General features: G+C 38.1%; 1 protein-coding gene across 5 annotated transcripts in view; it reads right to left on the minus strand.

Moving 5' to 3' along the window:
- The window catches only part of ADAMTSL1 (ADAMTS like 1), a 1,091,970-nt gene that overhangs the window by 933,910 nt on the left and 145,767 nt on the right, over window positions 1-12,293 (minus strand). The window lies entirely within an intron of this gene.

Below are 12,293 nucleotides of genomic sequence, written 5' to 3' on the forward strand. Positions count from 1 at the left end.
AAGTTGTGCTCAGAGGGCTTGACCTCCACAAACAAAGCATTCACTGACATGCTACAAGAGGAAATGGAGAAAGGATATGAAGGAAAACAATGAACAGGACACCAGGAGAAAAATGGAATCTTACGCAAACATTTAACTTGTATTATACGTAATATTAAGGAACTTTGATTTTGTAATAGGTGTGTCCATCCTTTGTTGCCGAAGAAGACCATGCCATCAGAGGAATGATGACATGACTTACACTTGGCTTTGTTTTGAGTGAGGGAGGACTGTGCAGGTCACCAGCTTCACTTCTCCAGAGCCATCTAAATCCAGTGACCAGATATTCATCAGGGTGACTGGAGATGACGCAGGACGCACTGGGAGATCTTGGGCCCTTTAGACCAAAATCTTTTCAGGTTCTCACTTAGGGTAAGGCAATGCCCATTCATTGAATGGGCCTGTTTAAGAAGTAGCCAGGGCATGGCCCTTTAATGAGACAGAGAAAAAAGATAAAAGAAACACATCAGGCTGGGTGGGAAATAGGTAATATTTATCTAAATCGCTAACATGCAGAAATAAAAGGAACGGAACTGATATTAATATGCACTGATTGATAGATCCCATCTCAACTCCATAAAACTTAAACAAGTCACATGTTAAACACATTTCTATATGTCTCATTCATTTCTTATTCATTTATTACTATGAAATTCTTTTTTTTTTGTACTTCAGAGAGTTAAAAATTAGAATATGATTTCTGTTTTATTTTTTTCTGGACCTGTGACTTCATCAGTATAAGGGGACCACCCCAATCAAGTGACTTCCTCTATGGATACAGACAGCATCTTCTATGTAATTCATAGTTTAAGAGAGCTATGTAAGACAATGAGAGGTTAAGTGAGTTGCTCCAGGGTTACCAGCTCCTAAAAATGTCAAGAAAACTTCCCATAGTGTCAGAAGGCAAAAATGAACAAGAAAGTCAGATATTTAAACCCCCTCCCCCACCAATCAGTATCTTAAGTCACTTGCTATTTAATATCTTTAATCCCACTCTAAAATAAATCTCTCCCCTAGATCTTGAGTTCGCAAGGAAGAAACCAAACCAAATTTGCTGCCAATAAGCTAGAAAATCTCTTTGCATCAACACCATATAAAGAAAACATAATCAAGATCACTAAATATGAAGACTGAAAGTTATAAAACAAGTGTATTTTACCTATATTTCTACTACTCTTGTATGAAAAATCTATTTTTTAAAAATCAGTATACTTATTCACTGTATTTGTATTTAATTATATATAATATATGTTGGAATACTTTTATTCACTAAATATTTAAATCATTATTATCACTAGTAAAAATGCTATTCATTCTATAAAGTTTAATTAGCTTAGCGCAGACTTATCAACCTACTCCTTGTTATTTTATATATATATTCATATATATATATTTTAAAAGTTCTACATTTCCCTTAAATAGTTATATTTCTTTCACAAAAATATTCTTTCACTTGACCTTCCATCCACCTACCTCCACACATATCCCTCCACAAAAAAAGAGGGAACTGAAACAATGACAGTAGGTTAGAACTGGAAAATGCCTTGTCAAATACATTTAGCAAGGGTTTTTAGAGAGCATCTAATCAAATTGAAGGTTAAGGAAACTGAGGTCCCAGAACTTAAAGATGACTTACCTAGTGCCACACAGTACAATGGAGGAGCTGGGACTCATACCCACGACTCCAGGGACCCTTTAAAAGATGTATTACATTTCTCCTTGTCCCCTTTTCTCATTCCCATTGTGCCTTCTCTGATTTGACTTTAGGGCCATATCCTTTACTTGCTCTTCCCAAAACTGAACGTTACATCTCGAGTCCGCACCTTTCCACAGACTGTCCTGCTTGCTTTGAATGAACTCTCTCCTAGTGACTTTCTTCAAGCTGAGCATGTGCCATTTCCTACAAATGGTCTTTTTTCATCTACCTAGCTGCTAAGACTCTCCCCATACTCCAGTGATGTCATATTTACCTATCTATATGTTGTATCCTCCAAAAGAAAGTAAGCTTACCAAAGACAAGGTTTATTTTTCAAGTTCTTTTTTTTCTTTCTACCCCTAGAACCTAGCATGTTGCCTCATAAAGAGTAGTACTTAATAACTGTTTATGGAATTTAATTGAAATTTCAGTGATTATTTTCACAAAATCACCATCTCAGAGAGTTTAACTAAGCCAACTCAGAGCTGATGAAGAATTCCCACTATAGAATCCTCAACAAATGCTTATCCAGCATTCACTAGGAGATCTTTAGAGAAGGGAGACTCACAGTCTCATAAATCTGTCCATTCTACTTTTATTTCTTGGTTCTAATTGTTAGAAAGCTTTTACTTATAGTAAATCAAAATCTGCCTCTCTATAATTCCCATTCTCTTGTCCCATTTAATGTGACCAAACAGAACAAGCCTCCTCCACATGAGAGATTTCTTTAAATATTTTCCTCCATGCATTTAGATGTTTTTTCTTTTTGTAAAAAAAGAAATAAACATTAGAAATATTTTGGCTTGATTTTCTACAACTATCTTCAAATTGTTGAAAATTTTAGATATATTCCTTTTAAGTCTTATGCTCTCCAGCTTAAAAAAAAAACCTCTTACTTCAATCAATCATCCTATAAAATTATCTTGAAGACCCTTAAGATCTCTATCTGGAACTTTTGCATTTTGTTGATGGTTAGGCTAGTACTTACAAATACTGTCATCTACAACTTTATCTAAAAAGAAAAATCCAGGTTAGGTGTTTTTACTACTCCTCACATGAAGTGCCAAGTGCATAGAATGCATTTTGTATAAACTTGTCCAAAAGATTGACTTTGCCCTGATCCTCAAGCAAGGATGTTGTGCTGAAGGCTACAAAGATGCAAAGCACCCAGGACAGCAACCTTGATTACACTTTGGTAATCCCTTCCCTCTCAAAGCTAACATCTAAAGGAAGTTGTTGCATGCTGTTTGGTGATTCACTCCTATAGTAGGTGTGGAGGGGACTCTGAGAAAACTGTAAAAACTTTAGGGAAATGAGCAAATGTGCATTTTCTCTCATTTCACTAGGAATTGGACAGGCTACACAATATGCTGGAGCTTCCTCCTCTTGGGCAGATTCCATACTCCATACATCTTGCTATGTTCAGATTCAGATTTTCAGCTATGTCTCTTTTTATTAACTCTCCTTAGGCTCTTTACTTCCCATATGAATATACCCTACCAACAAATTACCCACTACTTATGCATTGTTTACATTAAGAAAGTGTAGGGGGCGGAGCCAAGATGGCGGAGTAGAAAGACGCACATACACATAGCTCCGAACCCACAACCCACAGATCGGCTACAGGGGAGCAACTCATGGTGAATTCTGCACCCAGAGGCCACGGAATATTGGAGTGAGGGAGATTTCTGTTCCGGAGAGACCTGCAAACCTCTCGCGGGGGGTCCTTCGCGCTGCGGACTGGGCGCCGGGACTGGGAGCAGAGGGCAGCCCTGCAGCAGCCGCGGCACCGAGAGGAAAAGATCCGAGCAGGCTTCGGGGACGGGATCTCCAGCAGCCACGCGGGTCCCTCCACCCACAGAGGGACCTGCAAACCTCTCGCAAAAGGTCCGTCGCGCTGCAGACGTGGAGCCCAGCCCAGCCCAGACCTGCTGCGGCCACAGCACCAAGAGAAACAGACTCGAGCAAGCTTCAGGGACGGGATCTCCAGTGGCCGCACAAGTCCCTCCACCCACAGGTGACGGGGGTCGGTGAGAGAGTCTCTTTGGCGGGTCGAGAGGGGAGTGGGGTGCCCCCATGATTCGGGCCCCCCTGGGAGGTAGAAGCTGAGAGGTGGCTGCAGACAGGGGCTCCCCAAACGGGCGGGAGCCTGGATCCATTGTGGAAGGTCTGTGCATAAACTCCCTGAGGGAACTGAGCCTGAGAGAGCAGCCCTGCCCCGACCTGACCACCTGATCTTAATCTCACACTGAATAGCAGCCCTGCCCCCGCCAAAAGCCCTAAGGCTGGAAGCAGCATTTGAATCTCAGACCCCAGACACTGGTTGGGAGGACCAGGAGGCGAGGTGGGTGTGAGGAGAATATTCAGAGGTCAAGTCACTGGCTGGGGAAAATGCCCAGAAAAGGGAAAAGAAATAAGACTATTGAAGGCTACTTTCTTGGAGAACAGACATTTCCTCCCTTCCTTTCTGATGAGGAAGAACAATGCTTACCATCAGGCAAAGACACAGAAATCAAGGATTCTGTGTCCCAGCCCACCCAATGGGCTCAGGCCATGGAAGAGCTCAAAAAGAATTTTGAAAATCAAGTTAGAGAGGTGGAGGAAAAACTGGCAAGAGAAATGAGAGAGATGAAAGAAAAGCATGAAAAGCAGATCAGCTCCCTGCTAAAGGAGAAGCAAAAAAATGTTGAAGAAACTAACACCTTGAAAACTAGCCTAACTCAATTGGCAAAAGAGGTTCAAAAAGCCAATGAGGAGAAGAATGCTTTCAAAAGCAGAATTAGCCAAATGGAAAAGGAGATTCAAAAGCTCACTGAAGAAAATAGTTCTTTCAAAACTAGAATGGCACAGATGGACGCTAAGGACTTTGTGAGAAAGCAAGATATCACAGAACATAGCGAGAAGATTGGAAAAATGGAAGATAATGTGAAATATCTCATTGGAAAAACAACTGACCTGGAAAATAGATTCAGGAGAGACAATGTAAAAATTCTGGGACTACCTGAAAACCATGATCAAAAGAAGAGTCTAGACATCATCTTCCATGAAATTATCAAGGAAAACTGCCCTGAGATTCTAGAACCAGAGGGCAAAATAAATATTCAGGGAATCCACAGAACACCACATGAAAGAGATCCAAAAAGAGAAACTCCTAGGAACATTGTGGTCAAATTCCAGAATTCCCAGGTGAAGGAGAAAATATTGCAAGCAGCTAGAAAGAAACAATTCAAGTATTGTGGAAATACAATCAGGATAACACAAGATCTAGCAGCCTCTATATTAAGGGATCGAAGGGCATGGAATAGGATATTCCAGAAGTCAAAGGAACTAGGACTAAAACCAAGAATCACCTACCCAGCAAAACTGACTATAATACTTCAGGAGAAAAAATGGTCTTTCAACGAAATAGAAGGTTTTCAAATTTTCTTGATGAAAAGACCAGAGCTGAAAAGAAAATTTGACTTTCAAACACAAGAATGAAGAGAACCATGAAAAGGTGAACAGCAAAGAGAAGTCATAAGGGACTTACTAAAGTTGAACTGTTTACATTCCTACATGGAAAGACAATATTTGTAACTCTCGAAACATTTCAATATCTGGGTACTGGGTGGGAGTACACACACACACATGCACACACGCACACATACATACAGACAGAGTGCACAGAGTGAATTGAAGAGGATGGGATCATATCTTAAAAAAAAAATGAAATCAAGCAGTGAGAGAAATATTGGGAGGAGAAAGGGAGAAATTGAATGGGGCAAATTATCTCTCATAAAAGAGGCAAGCAAAAGACTCATTAGTGGAGGGATAAAGAGGGGAGGCAAGAGAAAAACATGAGGTCTACTCTCATCACATTCCACTAAAGGAAAGAATAAAATGCACACTCATTTTGATAGGAAAACCTATCTCACAATACAGGAGAGTGGGGGACAAGGGCACAAGCAGGGTGGGGGGGAGGATAGAGCGGAGGGCATGGGGAGGAGAATGCAATCCGAGGTCGACACTCATGGGGAGGGAAAGGATCATAAGAGAATAGAAGTAATGGGGGACAGGATAGGATGGAGGGAAATATAGTTAGCCCTATACAACACAACTAGTATGGAAATCATTTGCAAAACTACACAGATTTGGCCTATATTGAATTGCTTGTCCTCCAAGGGGAAGGGGTGGAGAGGGAGGGAGCTAAAGAAGTTGGAACTCAAAGGGTTAGGATCAACTGTAATGTTCTTACCACTAGGAAATAAGAAATACAGGTTAAGGGGTAAAGAAAGCTATCTGGCCCTACAGGACAAAAGAGAAGATGGAGACAAGGGCAGAGAGGGATGATAGAAGAGAGAGCAGATTGGTCACAGGGGCAATTAGAATGCTTGGATCTGGGGGGGGGGGATAAAAGGGGAGAAAATTTGTTGTGAAAATAAATGTTAAAAGTTAAATAAAAAAAAAAAAGAAAGTGTAAAGAAATGCCTACAGATAACCCTTCTAAAGAAACAATCTTTCTTCTCTTCTTGTCAGTGGAGACCATGGGTGAAATTAAACTCTAAATGGCTGACCTAAAAGGAATATGCGTAGTGTAAGAGCCAACCATGGAAAGTCAAGACAGATTATAAATAAATGGGCTAAAAGAAATGTAAATTAGACAAAATTAAAATTCTTTAAAAAAAAAAAAGTCTAGTTCAATGGTTTCCCTCCTGTGGTCAAAGATGCCTAAGAAATGGCAAAGCTTTTTGGAAGTGGTTCCTGAATTCTACATTGACTGCCATTTTTATCTTTCTTTAGCATTAATAACAATAATAATGCTAGATCCTAATTAGGATCAATAATGAATCCCTGACATAGTCACACGTAATCAAATTTCTACTATTGGAAGCTGCAGTTCTATAAACTATGGTGTTTTGTTTCAGTCCAATGGAAATGAGTAGTGTGAATTCATGGAATGTCACACTTTGAAGTGATTTATTATTCCTACTAATATAGCTAGCATTTTTATAGAGCTTTAAGATTTGAAAAGCAATTTCCAAATATTTCATTTTATCCTTACAACAACTTTGGAAGGGTGGTGATACTCTTATTGTCCCTGTTTTACAAAGGACAAAACTGAGGTAGACAGAAGTTATGTGACTTGCTCATGGTCACTAGAACAGTAAATGTCTAAGGTAGGATTTGAACTTAAGTCTTCATTACTCTAGGTTCAGTGTTTTTTCTAGTGAGCCAACTAGCTGTCTCAAAAGTAAAAAAAAAAAAAATATACAGTATGACACAATTTAACAAATATGCCTTCTGTAGGCATATGATTCCTTGCATATACAACAGCTAGATGGTATAATGAAAAGAACACTCGACTTGGAATAGAGAAGACCTAAGTTCCTATCATGCTTCAGGATCTCTTACTAGCTATGTGGTTCTGGCATAGTTATTTGATCACTCTCAACCTCAGTTTCCTGTCCTATAAAATGGAGCTAATAGCACCTACCTCATAGGGTTTTTGTGAGGCTCAAATATCAGTACTAGTTACTGTTTTTAATATAGTTAGATAATGTGATTAAATAGTAACTTTTATCATAAGTTATTGACTCATTCAACAGATAATACTAGTACAATTATCCTTTTTTCTGAGGCTCTAAGACATTTTGGAAATTAAAGGAGCGGTCATGCTTGAAAATTTTGGCATCCACTGGAGTAGCTAATTCCAATGTAGTGTGGTAGAAGGAACCCAGGGTTTAGAGTCAAAGAAACTGTCAATTACTGTATAACCTTAGGCAAATCACAATCTCTCTGTACTTTCCTTTTCTCATGTGTAAAATGAAAGGGTTGGTCTAATTTATTTTTTTGAACTTCAAGTCCTACGATTCTATATATCACCTGACTTTTATGAACCTCTGTTTCGTCTTTTGTAAAATAGGTATAAAAGTCTTGCAACTGACTTTGCCATGAGGATCAAATAAGTCAAGTATTTTGTATACATTCAGTGTTATAGTGCGACAAGCTACTATGAAAAACATTTTCACAATACCATTTCATGAATGTATAAAGTTTGGCTATTAAATATCATTGATACTAATTTTCAAGAATTAAGACTAGGAATGTTTGAGTTTGGGGTGGGGCTGTTTTGTTTTCTTTGGGCTGTGCCTTTTTTATTTGCTGAAATGTCAAGACACAGGGGGTGGGGGGTGGGGAGTGAAGCCACAAGAACCTAATAAAATTCAATGCCACAACCATGCTGAAATTCATCTGAAATTATGCTAATGGTTATCCCAGCATTGCTGGGGAAAATAAATAAATAACGAACTCTCTCAAATCCGTACTACAAGTGGTAATGACAGCAACACAAATTATAAGCAAAAGAAAAAAGAAAAAAAAGCCTTGTACACAGCAGCAGCCACATTGTGTGATGACTGATGTTGACAGACTCAGATATTCTCAGCAGTACAAGAACCTAAGACAACCCCAAAAGACTCATGATGGAATGCCCTCCACATCCAGAGAAAGAACTTTGGACTCTGAATGCAGATGAAAGCATACTATTTGTTCTCCTTTTCTTTTGTTTTTCTGTTTTGTTTCTTCTTTCTCCTGGTTCCTCCCATTAGGTTCTAATTTTTCTTTACATCATGACTAATGTGAAAATGTTTAATACAAATGTATAAGTAAAGCTCATATCAGATTGCATGCCGTCTTGGGGAGGAGGAGAAAAAATTAAACTCAAAACCTTATGGATGTATATGTTGAACACTATAAATAAATTATTTTTTAAAAATTAGAAACTTATATTATGTCTGATTGTACTCAGGAGTACCTAACATACACATGTTAATCAAGTTTAAATGGCATAATGAGTTCAATTTGTAAAATTCAGGCTATTTCAGAACTAAAGCCATAGCACTAGCCTCACCATCTCACTGACCATCTATACTGTCAATGCCCTGAACTATGGAAGTCACCTAGGAGGTAAGCAGGTTTTAGGTATGTGATGCCAAAGTTGGATATAGTCATGGGGAAACAGAGATGAACCATATAGTGAAGACTCCCTGTTGGCTCTTTTTGTGATCATTTTTTAAAATCACTATTTCAACTTATTTAGGAAGGTGGGAAACTAAGAGAGAAATATGCGCTAGGTACAGTTTGTACATACAGGAGGTATAATATACTCACATGTAAAGTATATCTGCTAGTTCATTCAAATAACTCTTGTACTTATTCATTTTATAGGTACGTATGTATATTATGTATAGCTTAAAGGATAATTTTAATCCAAGTACAATGAGATCATATACACTTTTACATGTTTCTTTCTGAGGGACAAAAACACTCATTCCATGTGTTAAACCTGCAACGCAAATCAATTAACATACCTTTATTAAACCCTTGCTTTGTGCAAAGCATGAAGCTATATAGTAGGAACATGGAAATTTTTTTCAGAGATGACACAATTCTTGTCCTCAGAGGGCTTACATTCTACCACAAGGCTGGAGAGGGACACTATATATATATACGTATATATATATACATATATATGTATATATACATATATATGTATATATATATACATATATACACACACAAATAAATAAAATATGAGGTATAGGGTGATTGGGACAGATGAGATTCTGGTGAGAATTGGAGTACACCAGAAAATATTTTCTACTAGAAGAAAAGGAAAATCTTCATGGTACAAACAGGTACCTGATCTGAACCTCAACAGAAAAGAAAAATTTTAACAAGCAGAAAAGAGGAAGGAGTGCAGTCAAAGCTAGGAGATAGACTTTACAAATACATGAAGGCAGAGCAACAACTTAAATAATGAAACTAGGGTTTTGTCCCAGGGCACTGACATTTAGAGGGTGGATAGTGTTTCTGGCCGAGACTTCATCCTTTTCATTAATTCTCACTCTGTTGTATGGAGCCCTATCACCGTGGTGCTCCTCTTTGAGGTATTACTTTCACCTCCATGCCCACAGTGGATCAATAATGGATCATGGGAACATCCTCCCTGTGGGAAAAGGCTAGACTGGAAGTCTACAGTTGAGACCATTTTCCTTCCCCCTTTCCTAAATGTCTGGCTTGCTAAACTTCCTTATTACCACCACCACCTCCAAATACTTTCCCAAGATGAAAGGATTCTTCATTATATCTCTCCACATTGGAAGGAGATAAACAGATGAGAATGAGCTATTGCTAGCAGTGTACCTGGCAAGACTGTAACACAAGTATGATAATCATAAAAATATTTTGAACAGATTGAATTGAGATTGCATTTCTGAAAAGTGTATTTATATTTTTCATCAATTTTAAGAACAACTTGAAGTGACCAAGTCATTTTGACTAGTATAAATACCCACATTAACCACAAAGGACCTACTAATGAGGGCTCTATCTGTATCTAGGGAAAGAATTGACAAATAGAAGTATGTATGGAATGATTTTACACATGTGTGTGCATATACATATATATACATATATTATATATGTGCATATATATATATATGTGTGTGTATGCGTATGTCTAATGGAAGTTATCTCTAGAGTGGATGGGGGGAGAAAGTAAAAAAGGGAAAAAAAGAAAGTCATACGTAATAGATTTGCAGTTTTGTATACACAATCATCTTTTTTCCCCTATTCTACTATGGTATAGAAATATTGGTTTTATTTCTCAAGTTCAAAATAAAATTTTTAAAAATATGTCACCCAACCTAAGGATGGTATTTGGCCTCAAACGCTTAGAATCTCTGTGACCCTGGGCAACTCACTTCACCCTATTTGCCTCAGTTTCCTCATCTGTAAAATGAACTAACTGGAGAAGGAAATGTCAAACCAATGAAGTATCATTGCCCAGAAAACCCCAAATGGGGTTATAAAATGAAACTGAACATGACTGAAATGACTGAACAGCAGCAGCAAGAATGATGTAGAATGGGAGAGAATGACCATGGAAGGTGCCATGTCTAACTTGCAACTACTAATACTTTTATAACAATAATATTAACAGCAGACATTTACATAGCATTCAATAGTTACAAAAATGATTTACACATAGAGCCGTTGTTCTAGAGATGGAAGGGATCTTAGAAATCACCTTCTCCAAACCCCTCATTATACTGAAAAGAAAGCTGAGATCTATAGAGGATGAGTGTCTTAACCAAGATCACAATGAGAATGTGAGCCCAGGGTCTCTGCCTCAAAATCCCATGTTCTTTCTACTGTAACATGCTGTGCATATTTTTATTTATTTTTAGCTGATTTATCTTTTCCTCTATGAAGACTTTCCTTCTAATGTATTCTCCCTGCCCTCATCTTCTACCATCAGCCTGTGGCTAACACCCTTTCTGCAGCAAGTACATGGTTTTGTTCTTGTCCAATAGATCTACTACACAATTGTTGAGATATCTTTGATGGTGCCTTTCCCCCCCACTAAGATCCATGAGATCAAAGGAGCAACCATGTGCTGATAAATGTTTAACAAATGGATTTCCAAAAAAAAAAAAAAAGTATACACAACACTTAAATTTAATCTACATTGTTAACAAATTCTCTATCACTTTCTACTCTAGACAATCGATATAACAATAAATCAGACCCTGATCTACTGTGCTTTCCCATTTCTGAGGTATCAAATGTCAAACTGAAAATTTAACAATTGACTTTCAGGAGCTAGACCTGGCTTCAGTACACCCTTGGATCAGTAACTTATTGCCAGTGTTGTTGAATTGCTTTCAGTCTTGGCAAAGACACTGTAGTAATTTGCCATTTGCTTCTCCAGTTCATTTTACAGGTGAGGAAACTAAGGCTAGCAGGGTTAAGTGACTTGTCCACAGTCACAGAGCGACTAAGTGTCTGAGGCCAGATTTGAACTTAGGAAGATCCTGACTCCATGTCCCACCCTCTATCCACTGCACCATCCAGCTAACCGATCAGGCATTATATGCTTTTTCAAGCTTTCTGTCTCCCTCTGTGTCCTGAAGCACACTGCTTTTCGTATAGTAATACTTAAAATTTCTTTTTTTTCAATATTTTTTATTATTTTTTTTATTTTTAATGTTCTACAATCACTACCATAAAACTTAGACATTTTCCCCCTTACCTACTACCCCCTACCCCTCCCCTCCCTCCCCAAGACAGCATACAATTCTATACAGGACCTACACATACTTTCCTATTGAATACGTTTTCACTATAGTCATGGAATGTAGACGAACTAAAATAAATGGAAGAAATCAAATAACAAATCATCACATAATACACACAAACACACAAAAATGATCCGCTACATTCTGCGAATGAATTCCATAGTTCTTTCTCTGAGTGTGGAAGGTATTTTGCCTTAGAAGACCATCGGAATTTTTTTAAGTTCTTGCGTTGTTACAAAGTTCCAAGTCTACCAGAAAAAATTCTCTCACACTGTGGTCATTGCTGTGCACAAAGATCAGATCATATAAGCCCTTCCAGGCCTCTCTAAAGTCTTCATGTTCATCATTTCTAATGGTGCAATAGTACTCCATTACCTTCATATACCATAATTTATTGAGCCATTCCCCAATTGATGGGCATCCCCTTGATTTCCAGT

Source organism: Notamacropus eugenii, chromosome 1 (assembly GCF_028372415.1).
Source record: "Notamacropus eugenii isolate mMacEug1 chromosome 1, mMacEug1.pri_v2, whole genome shotgun sequence".
In the NCBI taxonomy this organism is placed as follows: Eukaryota; Metazoa; Chordata; class Mammalia; order Diprotodontia; family Macropodidae; genus Notamacropus; species Notamacropus eugenii.